This window comes from Pinus tabuliformis, chromosome 6, assembly GCF_031772625.1.
Source record: "Pinus tabuliformis cultivar Carrire ecotype Pingquan chromosome 6, CPIR1, whole genome shotgun sequence".
Classification (NCBI taxonomy): Eukaryota; Viridiplantae; Streptophyta; class Pinopsida; order Pinales; family Pinaceae; genus Pinus; species Pinus tabuliformis.
The window spans coordinates 1,059,322,754-1,059,336,386 of NC_142292.1; the positions used below are offsets into that span (position 1 = coordinate 1,059,322,754).

The 13,633-nt window shown below is 38.0% G+C and overlaps 1 long non-coding RNA gene across 2 annotated transcripts; it reads left to right on the plus strand.

Moving 5' to 3' along the window:
- The first annotated feature begins 260 nt into the window (after positions 1-260).
- Positions 261-11,423, plus strand: LOC149262602 (uncharacterized). 2 transcript variants are annotated; one of them, XR_016249460.1, is made up of 2 exons: positions 261-5,100; positions 10,761-11,423. It is a non-coding gene; the product is annotated as an uncharacterized LOC149262602 (long non-coding RNA). The 2 variants fall into 2 exon arrangements; XR_016249461.1 differs by lacking the exon at positions 261-5,100 and adding an exon at positions 9,400-10,543.
- Positions 11,424-13,633: the final 2,210 nt, after the last annotated feature.

The window sequence follows — 13,633 nt, forward strand, 5'->3', positions numbered from 1 at the left end:
TCATAATATTAGCATGATAATTTGCAGGAACCAGGACATGCAACCTTGTAAGACATTTGAAGAACTGCTTGCTCCCTGCCATAGTTTCTGCCCCTGCACTTGGATACATGGTTTGTAATTTTCTTATTAATTATCCATGACAAAGCATTTTAAGTAACATATATATGGAGGAGCTACGACATATCTATTTGGGGTGCAATAGTTTCTGCCCCTGCACCTGGATACATGGTTTGTAATTTTCTTATTAATTATGCATGACTTTCTTATACTTGCAGTGGCATCACAACTGAACATTTCACCTGGAAAGATGAAATTAGGGTGCCAAATTGTTGGAAGATTTTTCTGTAGACCAGGTTTGCAAGATTGTCATTTTATCATTCATTTTATTTTTTTGACTAGAAAAATCCGCAATTGGGCCAGTTTACTACTTGATACCAATTAAGCTGCCCCTAAAAACTGTACTCCAATCACTCTACTTGAAAGAATACATATTTCTTTGCCAGTTTTCCCTATATAGATAGCCAAGCCATGAGATGTTGAAGAGACTGGATTGGTTCTAAAAGGCTCTTGAGATTGGTCACAGTGAAATATAGTAAGAAAGCAGAAGGAATTCTCAGACGGCAAAGAAATTAGCTTAGCGACATTGTTAATTAGCTGCCAAAAATTGCTGGAAAATTGTTTCAGGTAGTATGTTTACTGCATTCCATATCCTTGTGGAAGCTATGAAAGCAAACACTAATGTGCATATGTATCTATGCTAATAATATAGCTGAACAACATGAATTTTCTCCTCGTCTTCTTCACAGGCCCTTTTGCCTGAAAGCCTGATATCAATTTAACTAAGTAATGTGAGAGATTAGCAATCAACGTTAATGGATCAAACATTAAGTCTCAAGAGCACATATGCAATGACACGCTTAGTGGAGAGAGACCAATTGAATTCTTAAGTTCCAGCCTGTTATGAGGATGCTCAATGTACAAATTGTTGAAAATTCATCTCCAGTATCCTCCATGTATTGCATTCATTGCAGGCTGCAGAGTTGTCCTCTGCATTAAGAGATAATAATGAAGACTATTAGCGTTCGATGGGTAGTTGACTCGCTATTAATTCATGAGTTGACCATAAATTTGTACGGGTTATTTACTATTTAACCAAATTTTATGCTGGGCAGTTTCTCTGCAAGAAAATTTTAGCCAAAGTTTTCTATTTACCCTCTTATTGCCCGCATCACTTGCCCCGATGTTGCCCCGATGTTATTTTAGTGTGGGCAACTTAATTTATCCTAAGTTTCAAAATTGGCGTGTGGACGTTGCATAAACGCAGCACCCTTACACTTGTCATCGTTCGCTGACATGATTGTTAGCAGCTGTCGACATGTCTTCATTCCACCACCCTCTATCTTCATTCAGGTTAGCAAACACAGTGTTCATACACCCGCGCATGTTAGCGAATGTTTCAGGGGTTTTAGGAAACTAAGTTTCAGGTGTTTCAGGATAGACCATAGTTATTGCAGAAGTTCTAATAGAAAAAAAATCGTGTGGCACAAGCAATGGCAACATTAGTTCCAGTGCTTGGGAGGGCGTGAGCGGCTCGTGGGAAGGGGGATATACCCCATATTTCTCAGAGGTAATACTGAACCTGGGCACCAACAGAGAGCTAGGCTTCTCGTTTTCATATTTGCCTACGTTTTCAGTGGTTGGGTACACTCACGGGTCCGTGGATCTCCCCACCTTCGTTTCTTCTTCTAACTTAGGGTCGGAATTGCGTTTCTGCTGATGGAGAGATGGAATTGTAGGCAGACCGTGGTTAAAACCTGACAAATAACTGTACTGGCTATAGTGTAACCCTAAATGCCGCGCAAGTCGCTGAGCTCCCCCCAAGACAAATACGCCATCTTCACGACAGTAAATCCGCTAAATCTGCTAAATCTGAGCTGAGGTAATCTGAGCTTACCCAGGCAGAGGGCTTTCTTGCATACTGGAAAAAGGAAAGATAAATCTTCGTAGTGTAGCCGAAGTACATGTTTGTCTCTAGATCTATTTGAGATAGGGCCGACACCCTAGCTCTAATTAGGAGGGAATTAGGTCTAACGGAGTGTTGCCTCGCTGAGGTCATGCTTTTCTCAAAGTTCCTAGAGTTCAGGCGCTTTGCCGAAACTTGATTGAAATGACACAGGTCAACCCTTGTTAACCAATGTGGAGAGGGCCAGGCTAATAGGGGTTACTTTCTTTTCCGCATCATGCCTGGCCAAATGACGGTATCAACCCATTTTCCATTGGCAGGAGTCGAACCTGCACAATAAGGCTCTTCCAGGAGCTATTTGCCTTGGTGCATACTAGCTCCAAGGCATGTTGGACATAGCAAGACTCGAACCATGCGACACTAAGGTTTAGGCTCGTGCTCATACCAACGAGCGAGGGTTTTTGATTCTCAACAACGGGAGCAGGCTACAATGGCCAAAATACCAGGTATTGTAGAAAGACAATTTTAGAAAGACTCTAGAAGGAGATTCAATCATTTGGGTGGATGCAAGTGAGTTGGTTAGCTAGGAGGTAGACACGTTGGACATGCAAAAGAGACAGAGGTAAAGATGTTGGGTATGCAAAAAGGACGAGAGGTAGGCAGGTGGTAAAATTGTGGGCCCAATGGAGTTTACGTATTTGAAATATATTTTTGTATTATACATTTTTTTTTGCATTTGTTACAAGTGTCTTTTTAAAAGCTCTGTCTTTAGCTTGATACGGTTACACTTTGTCTTTGCTTTGATATGGTTACAGTTTTTCTTTGCTTTTATACATTACAGTTTCAGAGCAGTGAACTGCTACAACGTTTGAGGTCCAGTGTAATTTGACAGGCTTTGAAGTTCATCTTTATTTGCCAGGTATTTTTGGGCTTGCGGTTTAGCATTGTTTAGGATTTCTCTACATCGTTTTAGCACTGTTTTTGCAGTAATCCTTGAAATGTATATGCATTTCATCTCTTTTAGTTATTGATTTCATTAGTGATGTAATGTTCTGCATATATAAGCTGCTTCTGCGATTGTGCATACTCTTTCAGTTGTAGCTACATCTGTAGTACATATTCTCAATTATATGGCTGTGTGGTGTGGCTGTATAGAAAACCAACTTCAACATTTATTGGGGCCACTTTCACCTTTATATATCAGGCCGAAAGAGATGGATATAGGAACCATTTATTTGGCTTTTATGTAGCATTATAGTGATTTTTTCAAAGATTCTGCCAAGAGTAACTTTGTTAATATTATGTGTTGTGACATATGCTACTATGATCCTTGGTGGTTACTGCATGCCTTCTTTTCTCTTTTGTTGTTCTCTAAGGCTAGAGCTCCTTTTCATCTGTTGTTTTATGGGGGGCTCAAGCTCCATTCTTATCTAATGTTTCCTTCATTTTTTTCCCTAGGGATCAAGCTCAGTTTTGTTAAGGCTCCATTTTCATTTTCCATTTTCTAGGGTTCAAATCACGAGTCGGGCCAGCTCAATCTACAAGTCAAGCAAGTTGTAAACACTACTTTTAAGAAGTGGGCAGTAAATCTATCATCATATAGGTGCATCAATCTTCATGGAAGTTTTGTCATCAAATCTGTGGTTAGATTTCAATGTCAGCTACTTAACTTAGAGAAGGTACGGGGGATTGGAGAGTTCTGCAATAGTGTTGTATACTGTTTGCTGAGTTTTGCAACACTGCTGGACAGAGTAAATACTATTGCCACTTCTTTCTAAACCTGACAAGGCTGTTTAGTTGGCTTGATGCTATTTTCTTCAACAGGCCACCAACCACAGGTTCATGTTGTTTCCAAAGTGCCAAACCTTTAGCAACTCCGTTCAATTGAAAAAAAATTATTCCATGAGAAACAACTTGGTTTCAAACTTCAAGAATTCACTGAATCAATGGCAGACATGCCTTTTCTCCTAGCTCTATATTTTTATATGTTCTACAAGCACCATGAAACAAACTCGTGTAGAAGCATCAGCTTTTATTGGCATTTTCTTGATAAATTCTTAAATTATAGGCTCTGGCACTTCTACAATCTGTCACCATTGAATTATACTTTTGAGACGCATTGACAGTGATCTTATGCTTATATCACTCGAGATATCTTTCAATAATTGTTGTTTGAAAGATAATTGGACTGTATCATTCATATAAAGATATTCAAATTACTCATCCTTTGTAGTTTACTGCTTCAGTCATATGTAGTCTTCAATCACATACCCATGAGATGCAGATCTCTAAAATGTTTCGCTCATGGTTCTTGGTTGGCCATATATTTATTTTAAACCATCAACATTTTCACATAAGCTAGACTTGGGGAAGAAAAGCTAAAGAGTAAGAATATGTCTCAGACTTGGGGGACGAAATCCAGCAATTAGCTGAACTGGTAACTTTATACAAAAAGCTCTCAGTCCTTTCTTTCTCCACTTTCATTGTGTAGTATATATTCTGTGGCCATTTTTCAAGTTTTAGAATGCTCCAAGATTGTAATATGTTTTCCATTTTTATATTTCACAACACTTTGCAATATGTTTTCCCTTTTCACATTTTACAACATTTTGTAATTTGTATATTGATCACAGGCAGTTTTTATGGTATTGCAGGTCTGTTCATTAGCTCTTATCTGTGGTGCACAATTTTGCTTTGGTGGGCTTTCCCCATGGTGACACCGAAGGTCTACCTCCTTTCGTGCGTCCTTCACCTCCTCCATGTGGATGATCCACCGGATTCATAGCAACACCCCGAACAATGGGGCGTCTGCCCAACCACCGGCTTTGTCCAGTTCCCCTGCATCCAGCAGGAATTGAACCCGCGAGTTCGCCAATTATGAGTTGGGCGCTCTAACCATTCAGCCATGACCGTCTTCAACCCCAGGATGTGATGAGTCGACATCGAGGTGCCAAATGACTCCGTCGACCGCAGCCGTTGCAGAAGCTGTAGTTGCATCTGCTCAAGCTACTGCTCAAGTTGTTTGTCTGACCCGACCTTCGAACCAGCGGGAAGTACATGCAAGAGAACTTTGGGAAGTAAATCCAAGAGAACTTTGGGCAACGACCAAGATACAGACAGCATTCAGAGGATATCTGGTTAGGAAATTTCAGTGGTTGAATTTTCATTTCGAACAATGAATACATGCTCCCATTTCTGAAGCGCAAGATTATTTCCTCTGCAAAAGCCTTCAAGGAGTTTTACAAGAATATCGCCAATCTCTTAATTAACACATTGGTTAATTTCAAGAATGTTTAAAGATTCATCCAGATTCATCAATACGGTTTAGATTTTTCATGTACCTGCTTTTTGTTGTGCCTTGTATTGGTACTGAATTGATGAAAAATACTTGAAGCAATAGCAGAAACATCATCAAGAAATAATGATAATCATTACCCATAACGTTAATTAAGACTATATATACCTATTGTCTATTGAAGACCCCTGTTCATCGCATTTGTTTGCTGCTTGAATGAATTGATGAAAAATACCTGAAGCAATAGCAGAAACATCATCAAGAAATAATGATAATCATTACCCATAACGTTAATTAAGACTATATAATACCTATTGTATGCTAAAGACTCCTGTTCATTGCATTTGTTTGCTGCTGGAATGAGGGAAAGGGGAAATCCAATGTGATTATTTCAAAATATATTTATATAATTGGGGCACCAAGTCTCTTCATGACTGCTCTATCATCCCAATGGAGAGAGGCCATGATGATTCTATTATGATCCTGAAATACTTCAGAAGACTTACAAGCCAATCAAAATAAAAAATGAGGTGATTTAATCCGTTATGCCCTGTACCAAATTCTGCTTCTACCTGTATTTTTTGTTTGCTCACTGGATTGAGCTTCTGCTCTCGATTAGATGATGAGCCTGCTTGCACAACCTTTTTGCGTTAATATGCATAATATCTACGCTCTTCAAGGTTCCGGGCCTACCTACAAGGAAGTATCGAAGTTGCCCAACAAGGTCCTGTTGTGGTGTGATATGCTCATTCTTTCCTCTTAATTTTATATACATTGAATATGCAGTGTCACGGTTCCAGGTTTATAAAGGTTCTCATCAGATTTCATCCCACCAAAGTAAGGAACCATCTCTGGATTTCCTTGCAAGTGAAAATATGATAACACTAGACTATGATCATAATATTAGCATGATATTTTGCAGGAACCAAGACATGCAACCTTGTAAGACATTTGAAGCATGGCTTGCTCCCTGCCATAGTTTTTGCCCCTGCTTGGATACATGGTTTGTAATTTTCTTATTAATTATCCATGACAAAGCATTTTAAGTAACATATATATGGAGGAGCTTCTACATATCTATTTGGGGTGCAATAGTTTCTGCCCCTGCACCTGGATACATGGTTTGTAATTTTCTTATTAATTATGCATGACTTTCTTATACTTGCAGTGGCATCACAACTGAACATTTCACCTGGAAAGATGAAATTAGGGTGCCAAATTGTTGGAAGATTTTTCTGTAGACCAGGTTTGCAAGATTGTCATTTTATCATTTATTTTATTTTTTTGACTAGAAAAATCCGCAATTGGGCCAGTTTACTACTTGATACCAATTAAGCTGCCCCTAAAAATTGTACTCCAGTCACTCTACTTGAAAGAATACATATTTCTTTGCCAATTTTCCCTATATAGATAGCCAAGCCATGAGATGTTGAAGAGACTGTATTGGTTCTAAAAGTCTCTTGAGATTGGTCACAGTGAAATATAGTAAGAAAGCAGAAGGAATTCTCGGACAGCAAAGAAATTAGCTTAGCGACATTGTTAATTAGCTGCCAGAAATTGCTGGAAAATTGTTTCAGGTAGTATGTTTACTGCACTCCATATCCCTGTGGAAGCTATGAAACCAAACACTAATGTGCATATGTATCTATGCTAATAATATCGCTGAACAACACGAATTTTCTCCCCATCTTCTTCACAGGCCCTTTTGCCTTAAAGCCTGATATCAATTTAACTAAGTAATGTGAGAGATTAGCAATCAACGTTAATGGATCAAACATTAAGTCTCAAGAGCACATATGCAATGACACGCTTAGTGGAGAGAGACCAATTGAATTCTTAAGTTCCAGCCTGTTATGAGGATGCTCAATGTTCAAATTGTTGAAAATTCATCTCCAGTATCCTCCATGTATTGCATTCATTGCAAGCTGCAGATTTGTTCTCTGCATTAAGAGATAATAATGAAGAGTATTAGCGTTCAATGGGTAGTTGACTCGCTATTAATTCATGAGTTGACCATAAATTTGTACGGGTTATTTACTCTTTAACCAAAGTTTATACTGGGCAGTTTCTCTGCAAGAAAATTTTAGCCAAAGTTTTCTATTTACCCTCTTATTGCCTGCATCACTTGCCCCGATGTTATTTTAGTGTGGGCAACTTAATTTATCCTAAGTTTTAGAATTGGCGTGTGGACGTTTCATAAACGCAGCACGCTTACACTTGTCATCGTTCATTGACATGATTTTCAGCAGCTTCGACATGTCTTCATTCCACTACCCTCTATCTTCATTCAGGTTAGCAAACACAGTGTTCATACACCCGCGCATGTTAGCAAATGTTTCAGGTGTTTTAGGAAACTATGTTTCAGGTGTTTCAGGATAGACCATAGTTATTGCAGAAGTTCTAATAGAAAAGAAATCGTGCGGCACAAGCAGTGGCAACATTAGTTCTAGTGCTTGGGAGGGTGTGAGCTGCTCGTGGGAAGGAGGATATACCCCGTATTTCTCAGAGGTAATACTGAACCTGGGCACCAACAGAGAGCTCGGTTTCTCGTTTTCATATTTGCCTACGTTTTCAGTAGTTGGGTACACTCACGAGTCTGTGGATCTCCCCACCTTCGTTTCTTCTTCTAACTTAGGGTCGGAATTGCGTTTCTGCTGATGGAGAGATGGAATTGCAGGCAGGCTGTGGTTAAAGCCTGATAAATCACTGTACTGGCTATAGTGTAACCCTAAATGCCGCGCAAGTCGTTGAGCTCCCCCCAAGACAAATACGTCTTCTTCACGACAGTAAATCCGCTAAATCCGCTAAATCTGAGCTGAGGTAATCCGAGCTTACCCGGGCAGAGGGCTTTCTTGCATACTGGAAAAAGGAAAGAGAAATCTTCGTAGTGTAGCCGAAACACATGTCTGTCTCTAGATCTGTTTGAGATAGGGCCGACACCCTAGCTCTAATTAGGAAGGAATTAGGTCTAACGGAGTGTTGCCTCGCCGAGGTCATGCTTTTCTCAAAGTTCCTAGAATTCAGGGGCTTTGCCGAAACTTGATTGAAATGACACAGGTCAACCCTTGTTAACCAATGTGGAGAGGGCCAAGCCAATAGGGGTTGCTTACTTTTCCGCATCATGCCTGGCCAAATGACAGTATCAACCCATTTTCGTTGGCAGGAGTCGAACCTGCAAAATAAGGCTCTTCTCTTCTAGGAGCTATTTGCCTTGGTGCATACTAGCTCCAAGGCATGTTGGACATAGCAGGACTCAAACCATGCGACACTAAGGTTTAGGCTCGTGCTCATACCGACGAGTGAGGGTTTTTGATTCTCAACAACAGGAGCAGGCTACGATGGCCTAAATACCAGTTATTGTAGAAAGACAGTTTTAGAAAGACTCTAGAAGGAGATTCAATCATTTGGGTGGATGCAAGTGAGTTGGCTAGTTAGGAGGTAGACACGTTGGACATGCAAAAGAGACAGAGGTAAAGACGTTGGGTATGCAAAAAGGACGAGAGGCAGGCAGGTAGTAAAATTGTGGGCCCAATGGAGTTTACGTATTTGAAATATACTTTTGTATTATACATTTCTTTTGCATGTGTTACAAGTGTCTTTTTAAAAGCTCTGTCTTTAGCTTGACATGGTTACAGTTTGTCTTTGCTTTGATATGGTTACAGTTTGTCTTTGCTTTTATACATTACAGTTTCAGAGCAATGAACTGCTACAGCGTTTGAGGTCCAGTGTAATTTTACAGGCTTTGAAGTTCATCTTTATTTGCCAAGTATTTTTGGGCTTGCGGTTTAGCATTGTTTAGGATTTCTCTGCATTGTTTTAGCACAGTTTTGGCTGTAATCCTTGAAATGTATATGCATTTCATCTCTGTTAGGCACTGATTTCATTAGTGATGTAATGTTCTGCATATATAAGCTTCTTCTGCGATTGTGCATACTCTTTCATTTGTAGCTACATCTGTAGTACATATTCTCAATTATATGGCTGTGTGGTGTGGCTGTATAGAAAACCAACTTCAACATTTATTGGGGCCACTTTCACCTTTATATATCAGGCCGAAAGAGATGGATATAGGAACCATTTATTTGGCATTTATGTAGCATTATAGTGATTTTTTCAAAGATTCTGCCAAGAGTAACTTTGTTAATATTAGGTGTTGTGACATATGCTACAATGATCCTTGGTGGTTACTGCATGCTTTATTTTCTCTTTTGTTGTTCTCTAAGGCTAGAGATCCTTTTCATCTGTTGTTTGCTGGGGGGCTCAAGCTCCATTCTTATCTGATGTTTCCTTCGTTTTTTTTCCCTAGGGATCAAGCTCAGTTTTGTTTAGGCTCCATTTTCATTTGCCATTTTCTAGGGTTCAAATCACGAGTCGGGCCAGCTCAATCTACAAGTCAAGCAAGTTGTAAACACTACTTTTAAGAAGTGGGCAGTAAATCTATCATCATATAGGTGCATCAATATTCATGGAAGTTTTGTCATCAAATCTGTGGTTAGATTTCAATGTCAGCTACTTAACTCAGAGAAGGTACGAGGAATTGGAGAGTTCTTCAATAGTGCTGTATACTGTGTGCTGAGTTTTGCAACACTGTTGGACAGAGTACATATTGTTGCCACTTCTTTCTAAACCTGACAAGGCTGTTTAGTTGGCTTGATGCTATTTTCTTCAACAGGCCACCAACCACAGGTTCATGTTGTTTCCAAAGTGCCAAACCTTTAGCAACTCCGTTCAATTGAAAACATTCTATTCCATGAGAAACAACTTGGTTTCAAACATCAAGAATTCACTGAATCAATGGCAGACATGCCTTTTCTGCTAGCTCTATATTTTTATCTATTCTACAGGCACCATGAAACAAACTCGTATAGAAGCATCAGCTTTTATTGGCATTTTCTTGATAAATTCTTAAATTATAGGCTCTGGCACTTCTACAATCTGTCACCATTGAATTATACTTTTGAGATGCATTGACAGTGATCTTATGCTTATATCACTCGAGATATCTTTCAATAATTATTGTTTGAAAGATAATTGGACTGTATCATTCATATAAAGATACTCGAATTACTCATCCTTTGTAGTTTACTGCTTCAGTCATATGTAGTCTTCAATCACATACCCGTGGGATGCAGATCTCTGAAATGTTTCGCTCATGGTACTTGGTTGGCCATATATTTATTTTAAACCATCAACATTGTCACATAAGCTAGACTTGGGGAAGAAAAGCTAAAGAGTAAGAATATGTCTCAGACTTGGGGGACGAAATCCAGCAATTAGCTGAACTGGTAACTTTATACAAAAAGCTCTCGGTCCTTTCTTTCTCCACTTTCATTGTGTACTATATATTCTGCGGCCATTTTTCAAGTTTCAGAATGCTCCAGGATTGTAATATGTTTTCCATTTTTACATTTCACAACACTTTGCAATATGTTTTCCCTTTTCACATTTTACAACATTTTGTAATTTGTATATTGATCACAGTCAGTTTTTATGGTATTGCAGGTCTGTTCATTAGCTCTTATCTGTGGTGCGCAATTTTGCTTTGGTGGGCTTTCCCCATGGTGACACCGAAGGTCTACCTCCTTTCGTGCGTCCTTCACCTCCTCCATGGGGATGATCCACCGAATTCATAGCAACACCCCGAACAATGGGGCGTCTGCCTAACCACCGGCTTTGTCCAGTTCCCCTGCATCCAACAGGAATTGAACCCGCGAGTTCGCCAATTATGAGTTGGGCGCTCTAACCATTCAGCCATGACCGTCTTCAACCCCAGGATGTGATGAGTCGACATCGAGGTGCCAAACGACTCCGTCGACCGCAGCCATTGCAGAAGCTGCAGTTGCATCTGCTCAAGCTGCTGCTCAAGTTGTTCGTCTGACCCGACCTTCCAACCAGCGGGAAGTACATGCAAGAGAACTTTGGGAAGTAAATCCAAGAGAACTTTGGGCAGCGACCAAGATACAGACAGCATTCAGAGGATATCTGGTTAGGAAATTTCAGTGGTTGAATTTTCATTTCGGACAATGAATACTTGCTCCCATTTCTGAAGCGCAAGATTATTTCCTCTGCAAAATCCTTCAAGGAGTTTTACAAGAATATCGCCAATCTCTTAATGAACACATTGGTTAATTTCAAGAATGTTTAAAGATTCATCCATATTCATAAATATGGTTCAGATTTTTCATGTACCTTCTTTTTGTTGTGCCTCGTATTGGTATTGAATTGATGAAAAATACTTGAAGCAATATCAGAAACATCATCAAGAAATAATGATAATCATTACCCATAACGTTAATTAAGACTATATATACCTATTGTCTGCTGAAGACTCTTGTTCATCGCATTTGTTTGCCGCTGGAATGAATTGAGGAAAAATACTAATAGCAGAAACATCATCAAGAAATAATGATAATCATTACCCATAACGTTAATTAAGACTATATATACCTATTGTGCGCTGAAGACTCCTGTTCATCGCATTTGTTTGCTGCTGGAATGAGGGAAAGGGGAAATCCAATGTGATTATTTCAAAATATATTTATATAATTGGGGCACCAAGTCTCTTCATGACTGCTCTATCATCCCAATGGAGAGAGGCCATGATGATTCTATTATGATCCTAAAATACTTCAGAAGACTTACAAGCCAATCAAAATAAAAAATGAGGTGATTTAATCCGTTATGCCCTGTACCAAATTCTGCTTCTACCTGTATTTTTTGTTTGCTCACTGGATTGAGCTTCTACTCTCGATTAGATGATGAGCCTGCTTGCACAGCCTTTTTGCGTTAATATGCATAATATCTACGCTCTTCAAGGTTCCGGGCCTACCTACAAGGAAGTTGCGAAGTTGCCCAACAAGGTCTTGTTGTGGTGTGATATGCTCATTCTTTCCTCTTAATTTTATATACATTGAATATGCAGTGTCACAGTTCCAGGTTTATAAAGGTTCTCATCAGATTTCATCCCACCAAAGTAAGGAACCATCTCTGGATTTCCTTGCGAGTGAAAATATGATAACACTAGACTATGATCATAATATTAGCATGATAATTTGCAAGAACCATGATCATAATATTAGCATGATAATTTGCAGGAACCAGGACATGCAACCTTGTAAGACATTTGAAGAACGGCTTGCTCCCTGCCATAGTTTCTGCCCCTGCACTTGGATACATGGTTTGTAATTTTCTTATTAATTATCCATGACAAAGCATTCCAGTAACATATATATGGAGGAGCTACGACATATCTATTTGGGGTGCAATAGTTTCTGCCCCTGCACCTGGATACATGGTTTGTAATTTTCTTATTAATTATGCATGACTTTCTTATACTTGCAGTGGCATCACAACTGAACATTTCACCTGGAAAGATGAAATTAGGGTGCCAAATTGTTGGAAGATTTTTCTGTAGACCAGGTTTGCAAGATTGTCATTTTATCATTCATTTTATTTTTTTGACTAGAAAAATCCGCAATTGGGCCAGTTTACTACTTGATACCAATTAAGCTGCCCCTAAAAACTGTACTCCAGTTAGAGAAAGATTTCGGCGAAAATCACATGGAATCTCATTTGTCGACACGTTTCGAACCAACCAGTGTGGTTCATCGTCAGGACAAGTTGAAGAAACAGATCCAGCTTTAGCATGTTAAATAGACCGAGCAGAGCCTCCAACGGCTAGTTTGACCAACCGTAAATATTGACTAATGGACCGGGATCAAAACATTTTTAATAAAAAGGAGATAAGTTATACAGGAGACCAATAAATCATTTAAATTAGTGATAATAGTTTATTAATAAATGGTTAAAAATTATAGGTTAATTATTGTTGAAAGGAAAATTAGTTGCAAAGGACCGCTTCTATGAATAAATTAAATGTGAATACGATTTAAATGGGAATAAAAATAACTAAATGAATAAAAATAATAATAATAAAAATAATAATAAAAATAATAACAAAATAAATAACAATAAAATAAATAAATAAATGAATGAATAAAATAAATAAAAATAAAAAATAAAAAATAAAAAAATAAATAATAAATAAAAATAAAAAAAATAAAAATAAATAAATAAAAATAAAATAATGTGAATACGAGTTAAATGGGGATAAAAATAACTAAATGAATAAAAATAAAATAAAAATAATAATAATAATAATAAATAAATAATAAAAATAATAACAAAATAAATAACAATAAAATAAATAAATGAATGAATGAATAAAATAAATACAAATAAAAATATAAAATAAAGATAAAAATAAAATAAAAAATAAAAATAAAATAAATAATAAATAAATAAATAAATAAATAAAAATAAAATAAAAATAGATAAATAAATAAATAAAAATAAAAATAATAAAGGAAAAGAAG